General features: G+C 44.3%; 1 protein-coding gene across 1 annotated transcript in view; it reads left to right on the forward strand.

The window, feature by feature from the left end:
• The first annotated feature begins 11,060 nt into the window (after window positions 1-11,060).
• rhobtb4 (Rho related BTB domain containing 4) overlaps window positions 11,061-13,728 on the forward strand; it is an 82,455-nt gene continuing 79,787 nt past the window's right edge. Inside the window, exon 1 of the mRNA XM_084055975.1 lies at window positions 11,061-11,191. The gene's annotated coding sequence lies outside the window, so the exon portion shown is untranslated. The remainder of the gene's footprint in view (window positions 11,192-13,728) is intronic.

Here is a 13,728-nt window from a genome sequence, read left to right on the forward strand (position 1 = left end):
TACTGTGGTGACGACTAGTCTCAGAATCAGAATCAACTTTATTGTCACATCACAGGTGTAAAACAATGGGTGAAATTCATTTTTGTGCAAGCTCTATCGTTTTTGTTATTTCCATAAGAGAAAGGGAATAAGAAGAGAGCATAGCAGCAAATATTCTGTACATGATATGATATGGACATAAGTTAAGGTGCGAGAGAAAAAAAAGTGCGTTGTACATGGCATTAAGGTGCAAAGTGTCAGTGTGTGTGTCGACTGCATTGTCCACATCAGGTAAACTGTCCCTGGTATAATCCACAGGTAGGTCCATGGAAGAGCAAAGGTCTGAGACCAGCCTGACGACAGGCGGTGATCATGCCTTGTTCAGCAGTCTGACGGTAGCCGAGTAGAAGCTGTTCATGAACCTGGTGGCGTTGCTCCTGATACTGCGGTAGGCCTCCTTGCCTGGCCGTTGTACGGGTTTGAACAGTCTGTGGCTGGGGTGGTGCTTGTCCTTTGACATTCTGCTCATGATAACGCTATAAAACATTTAGTTATCATGTGTGTTAATGTGTGAATCGTCACAAATGCACACTTTCTCTGTATTTGCATTACGATTCGATAATACTTTCTTGTGTTTTGCTCTTTATCTTCGGTTGCCGTTTATTGTAGAGCAGTTTAAACTTGTCTGTCCCTCTCTCTCTCTCTCTCTCTCTCTCTCAACAGGGCCACAATCATCTCGTTGAGGCCACAAATATCACACGATTTCTGCCCACCATGTGGCACCATCAGCTAAGGGGGTGTGTGTGTGGGGGGGGGGGGGGGGGGGCAGGTGGGAGGGGGGAGGGATCAGTGCCTCCCTTTGTGAGCGATTGTTCAAGCTCAATTGGCGCTTGTGTGGCTCTGCTTTGTGCCTGGGATAAGTGGGTAGAATGGGAGAAACACACACACACACACACACACACCTTCTGACATGTTGGAGCGAACACTGTTAGGAGTCATTGTGGCAGCAGGTGTCAAAGGTCAGTGACCTTCCATGGCAAAGTGACATGGACACACACACACACACACACACACACACACACACACACACACACACACACACACACACACACACACACACACACACACACAGTAAAATCCAGAGAGATATTTGAACTCTGAAAGTTTAGACACAAGTTATTGAAGTGTAAAAAATGTACCTTTGGGGGTCAATTTAACACTCTGTATACACGGTAAAATACTCTGTGTTCATAAATCCTTTTAACACTCAGCTCTCACAGTATACATCTGTGTGTGTGTGTGTGTGTGTGTGTGTGTGTGTGTGTGTGTGTGTGGGCGTGGGCGTGCGTGCGTGCGTGCGTGCGTGCGTGCGTGCGTGCGTGCGTGCGTGCGTGCATGTGCGTGAGAGAGTGACAACAGGTTTTTGTTTGCAGAAATTCAGCTGACGCAGGCCTTTCCACACCCCTGAGATCAGCAGTTTATCCCCTCAGGTGGCAGGCAGGCAGGCAGGCAAGCAGGCAGGCAGGCAGGCAGGCAGGCAGGCAGGCAGGCAGGCAGGCAGGCAGGCAGGCAGACAGACAGACAGACAGACAGACAGACAGACAGACAGACACCCGGCCCATTGTGGGTGCGTTGTGCTCATGTACAATGCACATCGATGCTGTTATAATATAATGGAGACCGTTGGCAATGGAAAAGTGCTGAACACACCACAGCACTGAGATAAAGGGTCAGTGTGTGTGTGTGTGTGTGTGTGTGTGTGTGTGTGTGTGTGTGTGTGTGTGTGTGTGTGTGTGTGTGTGTGTGTGTGTGTGTGTGTGTGTGTGTGTGTGTGTGTGTGTGTGTGTGTGTGTGTGTGTGTGAGAGATAAAGGGCCGGTACACCTGTGTGAGTGAGTGTCATGGAGGAAGAGACAAAGAGACTGATGAGTGGGTTTGAACGCACACACACACACACACACACACACACACACACACACACACACACACACACACACACACACACAGACAGACAGACAGACAGACAGACAGACAGACAGACAGACAGACAGACAGACAGACAGACAGACAGACAGACAGGCAGACAGGCACAGAGCCATGCAGGTGGGACGATTTTTAAAGCACTCGGGTTCATGCAAGGACATTGTCATAGTCACAGCTTTGTGTGCGTGCATGCGTGTGTGCGTGCATGCATGTGTGCGAGCATGTGTGTGTGTGTGTGTGTGTGTGTGTGTGTGTGTGTGTGTGTGTGTGTGTGTGTGTGTGTGTGCGCGTGCGTGCGTGCGTGCGTGCGTGCGTGCGTGCGTGCGTGCGTGCGTGCGTGCGTGCGTGCGCGTGCGTGTGTGTGTGTGTGTGAGCAGGTCTGGACAGGTCTACTGCACTCACTCCGCAGGCTGCTGCCTCTTCCAGAAGAGTGAGTGTGTTCATTTGTTTCCATCATAAACTTCATGATTCATCATATCATCATTTCAATCCTTATCAGTCTGTTTATGTTCAAACGTGAGTTTGTTTGATGCTGGGATGTTATGAAGATGATGATAAAAAGTTACCGTGCATCAGAAGAAGACATGGCTTCTATCAACAATGACAGCTGTCAGTCAGACAGCAGGCCGTTCCTGTCGCAGAGGACGCTCCTGCAGTCATGCAGCTGGTTATTAATGTAAACAGGATTAAGACTTATGCTACATATGTTTTACACACACACACACACACACACACACACACACACACACACACACACACACACACACACACACACACACACACACACACACACACACACACACACACACACACACACACACACCCTTGACTGCTGCAACAAGTGTGTGGTCCACTTCAAGTTCTTCAACCAGTCCTCCTGAACTGGTGCAACTTTACCACAATATGCCTGGGTCAACCTCAACACACTAAATTAGGCCTGTCACAACTATTACGTAATCGCCTAATCGCAATTATTTGAGATAATTGCAATATCTTTTTTACATAATTGCCATAGTCATCCTAATCATTTCCATGTTGAAATATCTGCCGGTCTACGAGCTTGTAGATCGGCCATTTCCACTATTCATATAAAGTATAAAGTTATTAAATTATGTACGTTATTTGTCATATCTGCCCTGTGTGCCTTTTGTTTATGAAGCCTGAAGACAAAAAATGATTTAATTTGTATTCATAATGTTAACACAATTAAATCTTTATTTATTTAATTTAAAGTAGCCAATCATTTTTTACCCCCTTTTCTCCCCAATTTAGTCGTTGTTTAGCCAATTGTTTCCTCCCCACACACATTTCTGTGATGTCATTGCTGTTGTATCCTACTGACTCACCTACCAGTGAGGAGTCCCCACCGGGAGGATGTAGAGTCTTCATCCTACTCCTCCCGCCCAACACTCCCTGCTGACTGGTGCCGCCCCAGCCCGTAGGAGTATGTGCAATGACCGATATCACCCTCCCCGCCCGGCTTCCCTCCACCGAACACGGGTCAATTGTGTTCGTGTAGACGCTCGACAAAGCCGGATGCGCCACAGGGGATTTGAAGTGAACCCACAACCTCCGTGGTGGTGGGCAGGGACTTTACCACTGCGCCAACCGAGCGCCACAATTAAATCTTTAATCGCAATGAGCGACAATTAATCGAGGAGTAAAATGTAATAATGGTGACAGCCCTATACACACAAGTTGCTACTGTAAGAGCCATGGATGGATAGCTATGTGTAAATATGTAGGTACCTTTTATTCTTTCTTTTCCCCCTTGCTCCACCCTATGAATTTGAAGTTACAAAGTGTCTGATAGAAATGTGTATCAAATTTCTAAATACTGAATCAAGTAACTTAAAAATTGTGCTGGGTGCTCACAAAAGCCTGAGTAGATGTTAAAATGACCCCAAACATGTTTTAAAGTGAAATATCCCTTTAAGGCGCATACCACATATAGGCTCTAATGCAGCCTGTCAGCGAGTCGAGAGTTGGAATCCTGAGCCCGACGACCTTTGCTGCGTGTCACTCCCCGTCTCTCTCTCTCTCTCTCTCTCTCTCTCTCCCTGGTTCCTGTCAATCTATGCTGTACTATCAAATAAAGGCAGAAAAAACAAATAAATATTTAAAAAATATATATAAGATGAGGCCTGGGCCGCTGGCTTAGCGGGCCTGGCACCTAGGCTCGGTATAGCCTGACAGAGTGTCGCGAGTTCGAGTCCCGATCCCGGCGGCCTTTGTTGCATGTCACTCCCCATCTCTCTCCCCATTTCCTGTCAGAATACTGTCCTATCAATAAAGGCATAAAAGACAAAAAAATATATATATTTTTTTTAAAAAGATGATTGTGATTCTGACCTCCTAATCTGATCTCCTAATATGTGAGGGGCTGTGTTTTTTCGATTACCTTTTCATTTATTACAATTTTTTTTTACTGTATAAAAATGTTTTTCATTTTCCAAAAATATATATATTGTTTAATGAAATATCCCTTTAAGTCAATATAACATGTTAAAGTATACAATGCATTATACGATTTGGTTGAATGCTTGATTCTGATTGACAGTGGTGTGTTATTTTTGAATAATGACCGCTGAAGTCAATAACAGACCGCTGTCTAATCAAAGACTCAGACCATATGCTGCGCTGTTTGATTTTATGTTGTATCCAACATGGCAGCCATGTAAAAGAAACGCACAATGTAATTTACAGCTAAACATTGCTCTCAAGAATGTTTTTGAAAACATTTGAAGCGAGAAATAGACAATGCAGTAACCAAAATTGATTCTATCAACACTTCCTGTTGTTTTCCGAGGCGACCACGCTGCACTGGACGCACCTGGCATAAATTAATGGAATACTTACTTTGGGTCAATTCATTAAGTAATTTATTAAGTAACCATGTAATAAGCGGGATAATTGACGGCGAGCCGGTCATTGTTGATAAATAAACCCCTTCAGGGTGATTAGACCCGAAGTGATCTAATCAATTATCCCAATTAGCACAACTTACGGCCTTTGCAGACAGGGTGCGATTTTCCGCACGGAAAAAACGGACAATATAATTTTTTTAATGAACACATGGTTCTCAATCACCTCATGTACACCCCATGCCGCGATGCGATGCGGCGATGCGATGCGGCGATGCGTTTTTTTTTTCAATCAAGTTCGCTGCGTGCGTCTTTTCGCATGTGGAAAAAAATGATTGACTAATCGCACCCTGTGTGCGAAGGCCTTTACTGTATACAATCTGCATAGTAGACTAGAGTATGTTAATAATGCAATAGCCTATAACTTATACAATTGGGCAGTGGTGGAAAAAGTACTCAAATGTTTTACTTAAGTAGAAGTATCAATACTAGTAAAAGTAAGGTATAAAAGTACTCATTGTGCAGAATGTCCCATTTCACAAGTTCAAAATGTTTAAAAATCTTTTGAAAATAGCAGATCTACAAGCTCACATTGCGTTGCATCGCGAGGGATTGTGAGCCTGTAGATTTTCAAAAGGCCAAATATAGGGCAGAAGTGGTTAATGTATGTATAATGTATGAAGTAAAGTTAAACATCCTCAAAAGTGTACTTAAGTACAGTACTTGTAAAAGGCCTTTGACACCATCCTGTTTCTGGTTGACACAAACTTTGACCTGTAGGTCTGTCTGTCTGCCTGCCTGCCTGCCTGCCTGCCTGCCTGCCTGCCTGCCTGGCTGCCTGCCTGCCTGCCTGCCTGGCTGTCTGTCGCCACTGCGTGTGACAGTACAACCCTGACAGCAGCAGACAGACAGACGCACAGATCGTCAGATGAGTGCTGCTGTTGCATTGTGACACTTCAGCGTGCACGTGAACCTTTTGCAGACATGCAGCGTGCACATTGTGCCTTAATTGTAGGGTTCAGAGTGACAAGAAAACCAACCGAGGAACATGAGTTATGAGGATGATGATGACGAGGTGAAGTCCTCACTGTGCTAAAATATCCAACTGGCCTACTCAGATAAATTATAGCTACTGACAAACTGCCAACTGGCGTGTAGCGGCAGCGGCCACACTCCCCCAATCATGTTACATGGGGTAACTCAGGTTTGAGAGGATGAATTGTCCAGTCGTTCACTCTCCATGAGAAGAACCAGTTTCTGAATTGGCCTTTCGATGATAGTTGGTTTAGAGGAAAGATCTTGCTTCCCATTAACACCTCTTCCTGTTCTGTTGTAGACTCAGTTGTTGTTTATTTCAACACTGGAAACACTTGCCTCATCATTATCATCATCATCGTCATCACCTGCCTTCGTGGACTCATCCATATCTGGAATGTAGAGACTCTTCACCTTTGTGATCGCCTTATTTTGCTCATTATCCTTTTCTTCAGTGCCTTTCTTCCATTCCAGGATGGTGTGGATCATGGGAATACCAAAAGACAGTGTCTTTTCCAATCAGTAATCCAACTTTGCAGTCTTGTAACGGAGGCAGCTTGTTTGCCAGTTGTCTTAGATGAGGCCATTGCAGAGCGGTGTTCTTGGGAATAGGACTTATCTACTGGAATGAAGTTGCGGGTGTAAGCATGGCATAGTTGGATCTGTTTCTCAGAGTGCAGACCTCTGACTTGCAGTCTTTGGACATTCTTGCTTGCTGTAACTGTGTTAATGGCCATCATGGTGCTAAGTTTCAGCTGGGAATCTACCTTTAGCTCTTCAAGAAGATCTTCTAAAACAAATGTAGAGTCTCTCTGCGTGTCGAGTAGGGCATAGGTTAGAATTTCTCTCTGTGGTTCCTCTGTAGACGACATGAGGACGGGAACAATGCTTGAGGTGGCAGAAGCTCTTTGGAACACTGTGTGCGTCATGGCGGAATGGATCTCCTGACCTGAATGGTTGTTTGTGGAAGTGGATTCCTTCGCCATTTCTCCCACAGGTCTCTCTCTGTCGTCATGCAGGCAGGTAGGATGTCGTCGATTACACGCGCCACAAGTATGTCGCCTCTGGCATTCTTTACTACCGTGTCCTTTTCTCAGGCATGCGAAGCAGAGATGATTTTCAAAAATGTAGGCTTTCTTGTCTTCCATGGATTTTTTTGCAAAGATGGAGCATGTAGCCACACCATGGGCTTCCTGGGCACAGATGGGGCAGGTGAATGAAGGCTTGGAGTTGTCATTCTGGGCAGTGGTGTGGGAAGCCCTGGTTCTTTTAGGTGTTTCCTCATCCGTGGGCCTGCGATTCACCGAAAATGGAGAGGCAATAGGGTTACAGACTATACTGGCTTCCGTTTGAAGGTACTTAGTGAAACGTGAGAAGCTTGGGTAGTCGCCAGATTCATCTAGTTCCTTTATGACAATTCTGCTCCAGCCACGCACAATCCACTCCGGTAGTTTTTGAAGGATTTTGTGATTCTCCTCACAATCGTTTAGGATAGATAGTCCTTTGACATGTGGCATTGCCTCAACGCAGCTGTGGAGGAAATCATAAGTCTCGGAGGGCGAAAGGGTCGTTAGAGCTGACCATGGGCCATTTCGTTAGCTTGACCCGGAAGGCTCTTTGCACTATGAAGGAGTTTCCATATCTCTCCTGTAGAACTCTCCAAGCTCCCTGGTATGCATCCTCCGAGTTTCTATAAAAGAAACCTTCTACGGCTCTGAGGGCTTCTCCACCCAGATAGTGTTTGAGGTAAAACATTTTTTCACTAGCGGGTAGAGGTTGTCTGTCTATTAATGCCATGAAGGACATTTTCCAGTCTATGAACTGTAAAGGCTCACGAGAGAAGGTTGTTGGTTCGGGAGCAGGTAGACAGTTTATACTGAGTGAGATTATGAGTGATTGAGCGAGACCGGTGGTGTCCAGGGTAGCTGACGTGTGACTGAATGTTTGTATGGGCTGAGATAGGATTAGGTTGAGCACTTGATGGGACATTTGGAGGAGCAGAGAGTGGGTTGTTGTGGTGTTCATAATAGCCTTCAAATCTGTTGTATGCTTGGACCCGTGCTGCTGCTACTCGAATGTCCCTTTGTGCTTTAAGCTGGTTTAGTTTAGTTTTTGCTTCTTGTAGTTTTGTAGATTTCAGTGTATATAAACCGTTTAGCACGGAGCAGCTCCACAGTACCACTTTGAACCGCAAAAGGATAATTTCAAACAAAACACATTTGGTTTTCACCCCTATGTTTTCTTGTTTGTTTTTCCTTTTTATTTAGGTAGGGGGTAGGTAGAGTTTCGGGTCTCTATGACCACTTTCGGGTTGCACCACTGAACTCCACACCCCTAACAGAGTGTGTGGGTGAAGTTTCAAGGCAATCAGACAAACCGAAAGCAGGAAGTAAAATAACGGAAGTGGTATTTTTTCTATGAAATTGGAAGTCTGTGGGACCACCCACCAAGTGTGAGACCCTAGCATGCAGGGAACTGGAGTTATGGCTGTTTAAAGCCCAGCCAATAAGAAGACAGAGGGGGCAGGGCTTCAGCAATTACAGCCCGTCCCTATTGGTGGTCTAAGTCCACAAACCAAGTTTAGTGTTGGTATACCATGCTGCAAACTGGAGCCAATAGGGGGTCCCCGGACCGCACTTTAGGGTTGCCAACCGTCCCGTATTAGCCGGGACGCCCCGTATTTGAGCCAAAAGGGGCGTGTCCCGTACGGGACTTTGTTTGTCCCGGACTCCGGTGTAAAGGGAAAAATAAAAAATATATTTCTGTTTGCGCACAATGCAGTGTATCTGGCTGCGTGTTTGTGTGCTGTATGCGAAGGGCGCTAGGACCGCTCAGTTGACAGGGCAGGCACAGTGCTCGCACGCGTGCGTGTGTGTGTGTGAGATTTTCTCCGGTGGGCGCGGCATCATTGTTTGTGTGGCATGTCAGCAGCCTGTTCGGTCGTGTGGGAAAATGAGCGCTGCCGGTGGAGGAGCAGGTGATAATGAAAGAGGAGAAGTCGGGTCTTCCCCCAAAATAATTAAATCACATAACCCTAACCCAACCCTAACCCTAAAACCGAAATAAAGTAACAAAAAAAGTAACTTTATCCGCGGGAAACCCCCCCAAAAAACGCGCGCGCACGAGGGACCCATGCACGCGCGCGCATGTGTCCCGTTTCTCCAATTCTGGATGTTGGCAACCCTACTTTGATAACAAGTAAGACGCGCGAACGCTGGAAGCGAACGCAGCTCGAAAATATTGTGTATTTAAGGACTCTGTGTGTGTGTGTGTGTGTGTGTGTGTGTGTGTGTGTGTGTGTGTGTGTGTGTGTTTGTGTTTTGACTGTAGCTGCACTCTGGCGCCCTCTGTCGGCCGCACCCAGGCAGTGCACTGCACACAGACAGATACACAAGCCGAGCAGACTTTCATAGTAAGCTCCACTTGGGCGGAGGCCTCCTTCCGCGTTCGCAACCAGTGGGACGTCTGGTCAATGAGAGGAGAGATGGAATAGCCGATATACACCAGAGATTTTTTGCACACACGCGCATATACGCAACACACTTTTAGATTCAGTCCTATTTTCAACGCCTGCGTATGCGGGTCTCGTGTATCCGCACGCCTAGTGTGTGCATACAGATATACAGAAGTTTGAAAATCCTCAAAGACCCCTGGGGGTCCTCGAACCGCACTTTGAAAGCCTATGATGAACCCCCTGGAAATCCCTCAAGGACCCCTGGGGGTCCCCGCGAGGAGCTTGTAGATCTACGAGCTGAAACAGCTGCAACACGTTTAGCTAATCAAGCAAGCACATCATTTTAGCAGAATGACTTGCAAAATTCTCTGCACACATGCATTTCAATGGCTACCGTATGTCCGAACGAATGACTATAGCGGAAAAAGTACTTAGGCAAAGTCAAATGCGAGTGGCCCGAGACATTGAGGTACAACCTGTGCGATTTTTGTGTTGGTACGATCAAAAACCTGGTTATAAGAGTGAGTTTAGAATTGTGTTTCTAATCATCATCTTCTTGCCCACATTTATAAATCAATTAACATGGATGCAAATGGAACTCCATTTGTGAACTCACTCAGTCACTCTGTCACTCAGAGGGCCGTAGTTCACATTCTGTATGTCTCTGTGCTTTGGTAGTCACATTGTGTGAAGGAAGACAAGTATGGCTACATCTTGACCAAAAAACAAAGTGAATATTTTGGCCGTGAGGACGAATTGTATGGTAAATTTCCGGGCTGATTTCATTTCTGGCTCCCCTCTATTTGCTCGAATGATGCACTCTAGTATGGGAGTCCATAGGTCCAAAAATAAAAAATGTGAAAGTTGCCTTAAACCACCCAAACTTTGAACTGTAATTGTGGAAAAAAAAAAGTGTGATGTATTTGAATACCGTTTGAACCACGTTTCACGTTTACATTTTCATGTTTCTACGTAACAGTATGCCAGAGTAATGTAATGTGGCTCCAAAAGCGATGGCAAGTGGAAAGTAAGGCAAAGTTGCATCAGGACCAAGCGATGGTTCTGGTGTCAGTACATGATACTGTCTGTCTGTCTGTCTGTCTGTCTGTCTGTCTGTCTGTCTGTCTGTCTGTCTGTCTGTCTCAGGCAGGCAGTCTGATCACATCATTCATCAAAACAGACAGACAGACAGACAGACAGACAGACAGACAGACGCCTATCAGATCATCTGAGGACATTGAAATATTGTGGAGGGGGAAAATGGGCAGCAACTCTGTAGAAACTGTGTAGAAATGAAGAAGAGAGGTCCGCTGGAATGCAGCAAAGAGATTGCATGTGGCGTGTGTGTGTGTGTGTGTGTGTGTGTGTGTGTGTGTGTGTGTGTGTGTGTGTGTGTGTGTGTGTGTGTGTGTGTCTGCGCGTGCGTGCGTGTGTGCCTGCCTGTGTGCATGCGTGTGCGTGCGTGGGTGCGTGCACGTGTGTGTGTGCACGTGTGTGTGTGCACGTGTGTGTGTGTGTGTGTGTGTGTGTGTGTGTGTGTGTGTGTGTGTCTGCGCGTGCGTGCGTGCGTGCGTGTGTGCCTGCCTGTGTGCATGCGTGTGCGTGCGTGGGTGCGTGCACGTGTGTGTGTACGTGTGTGTGTGTGTGTGTGTGTGTGTGTGTGTGTGTGTGTGTGTGTGTGTGTGTGTGTGTGTGTGTGTGTGTGTGTGTGTGTGTGTGTGTGTGTGTGTGTGGAATAAAGGCAGAGACGGGGGATCGGGACAGAGAGAGGGAGAGAGAGACACACAGAGAGAGAGAGAGAGAGAGAGAGAGAGACACAGAGAGGACGTGAAGGAGAGCTAGTGGACAGATTTCTCCTGACTGGATCTCTTTAAAAGGTCAGAAACGCTCTTATAACAACTCGATCCCTTTGTTCTGAACATCTGTCTTTTTGCTCACAACTTCAACTACAACAATACTGTTACCTCCTCGGCTCAGTGTTGCCATGTCTGCCTATTATAAGCGACTTTGGGCTTCTTTTTTGTAAAGTAGCTTGTAAATATTGGTTGTAGTTGCGAGTTGCGGCTTTTTTGTGCTTTGTTGTAGCTATTCATTTGTACTTGTTTCTAAAGTGTAGTTGTTTATTTGGGCGTGTTTCTATAGTTGTTTATTTGGGCTTGTTTCTAAAGTGTAGTTGTTTATTTGGGCTTGTTTCTAAACTAGTTGTTTTGTGCTTGTTTCTAAAGTATAGTTGTTTATTTATGTTTGTTTCTAAAGTGTAGCCTATAGTTGTTTATTTGTGCTTGTTTCTAAAGTGTAGTTGTTTATTTGGGTTTGTTTCTAAAGTATAGTTGTTTATTTGGGCTTGTTTCTAAAGTGTAGTTGTTTATTTGGGTTTGTTTCTAAAGTATAGTTGTTTATTTGTGCTTGTTTCTAAAGTGTAGTTGTTTATTTGGACTTGTTTCTAAAGTGTAGTTGTTTATTTGGGCTTGTTTCTAAAGTGTAGATGTTTATTTGGGCTTGTTTCTAAAGTGTAGTTGTTTATTTGTGCTTGTTTCTAAAGTGCAGTTGTTTATTTGTGCTTTTTTCTAAAGTGTAGTTGTTTATTTGGGCTTGTTTCTAAAGTGTAGTTGTTTATTTGGGCTTGTTTCTAAAGTGTAGTTGTTTACTTGGGCTTGTTTCTAAAGTGTAGTTGTTTGTTTGGGCTTGTTTCTAAAGTGTTATTTGGGCTTGTTTTTAAAGTGTAGTTGATTATTTGGGCTTGTTTCTAAAGTGTAGTTGTTTATTTGTGCTTGTTTCTAAAGTGTAGTTGTTTATTTGTGCTTGTTTCTAAAGTGTAGTTGTTTATTTGGGCTTGTTTCCAATTTAAAAAAAATGAAACCAGTGGTTCTCAAATATTTTCATAAATGTTTTGTGCCAGGGAGCACAAAACGATATAGTAGATGCATTACATATAGGTATAAAGTGCACATCATGATGTGGCCTAAGTTGCTTCCTTTGGGCTTGTTTTCCTAGACCTGGTTGCTTGTTTCTCTCGCAAAACCTGGCAACACTGCCTCGGCTATACTTCCATGTATTTGTGGAGTTTATGTGTGTGCGTTCAGTTTGTGTTGTGAAGCTCTGATCTTTTCTTTTCAAAAGCATTGCTTTGTTTGCAACGTTGTTGTTTTTTGTTGTTGTTGATAAAACGGGACCAGGAACTGTTTAATTGCTTCTTTTTGTGTGTGTTGTTGTTATAAGAGAGTTGTTACGTGCACGTGGACACGCGTTGCGTAACGGTTCACTGGGTTTGGTATAATAGAAATGGACCGTTGGCTAGTTTTAATACCGAGACGATCCATTGCTTTTTGTCTTTCTTTCTTTATTTATTTGTTTGTTTGTTTGTTCCGTCTTTCTGTGAAACAAAGGGTCATGTTTGTATGAGTTATTCTGTCTTCTTTTGACCTTATATTTAACTATAAAGTATTTTATTAGCCTTAGATGAAGACTATCGTAGATGTATTTGACCAAATTTGATATTTTTATATCTACGACAGTCTTAGCGCCCATTGGGAAGTTCCCAATGGGCGTTACTGACGGGGCGCACTGGTGAAAGCCGGTATTACACTCAATGTAAACAAGAAGTAAACGAGGGGGGGTGGCGTTCGGCCACAGACGGGATTAAAACACTTTTTTTATTGAAAAATATGCACTAATACATTGCACAAATACTCCGGACACCTGGTTAACATTTGGGGTAAGCGGGTTAAGCACTTTATATTTAGCATCTGTATATGTTCGGAGAAATACGGGCTTTACTGATGACATTCCTGGGCAAACTGGGGATGGTCGACTCTCGTAGACACGAAAGTAAAAGTCAGACTTGATAAAATACATCTACGATAGTCTGGATCTAAAGCTATAGTATTCTGATGATGCATGCATTGTGTGGATTGCAGTCGGTGTTTATAGTTAAATAAGTTAGAAAAGCAGTAAAAAGAAAAGGTGAAATACGTGTCTGTCTGTTACTTGTGTGGGTGTGTCTATGTGGGGGAGGGGGGCTCTGCACAGCGTGTAAAGTAACAGTACACAAGTACTGTACTTACTTGAGTACAATTCTGTTGCATTTTTACTTTACTTGAGTATTTCCAATTTTCAGTACGCTACTTTTACTTCTACTCCACTACATCTCAGAGGAAAAAAATGTGCTTTTACTCCACTACAATTATTTGAAAACTTTAGTTACTTTGTAGATTTTGATTATTATCACAAAACATAGGCTACATTAGCCACTTACAGCCCTATATACATTTTGGCCGATTGAAAATAGCAGATCTCCAGGCTCACAATGTGTCACGATGCAACGCATGTGAGCTTGTAAATCTGCTATTTTCAAGAGATTTTAATACATTTGAAAACTTGAGAAATGGGACATTCTACACAGTGAGTCCTTTTA

This window comes from Gymnoscopelus microlampas (assembly GCF_963454915.1).
Source record: "Gymnoscopelus microlampas genome assembly, chromosome: 4".
NCBI lineage: Eukaryota > Metazoa > Chordata > Actinopteri > Myctophiformes > Myctophidae > Gymnoscopelus > Gymnoscopelus microlampas.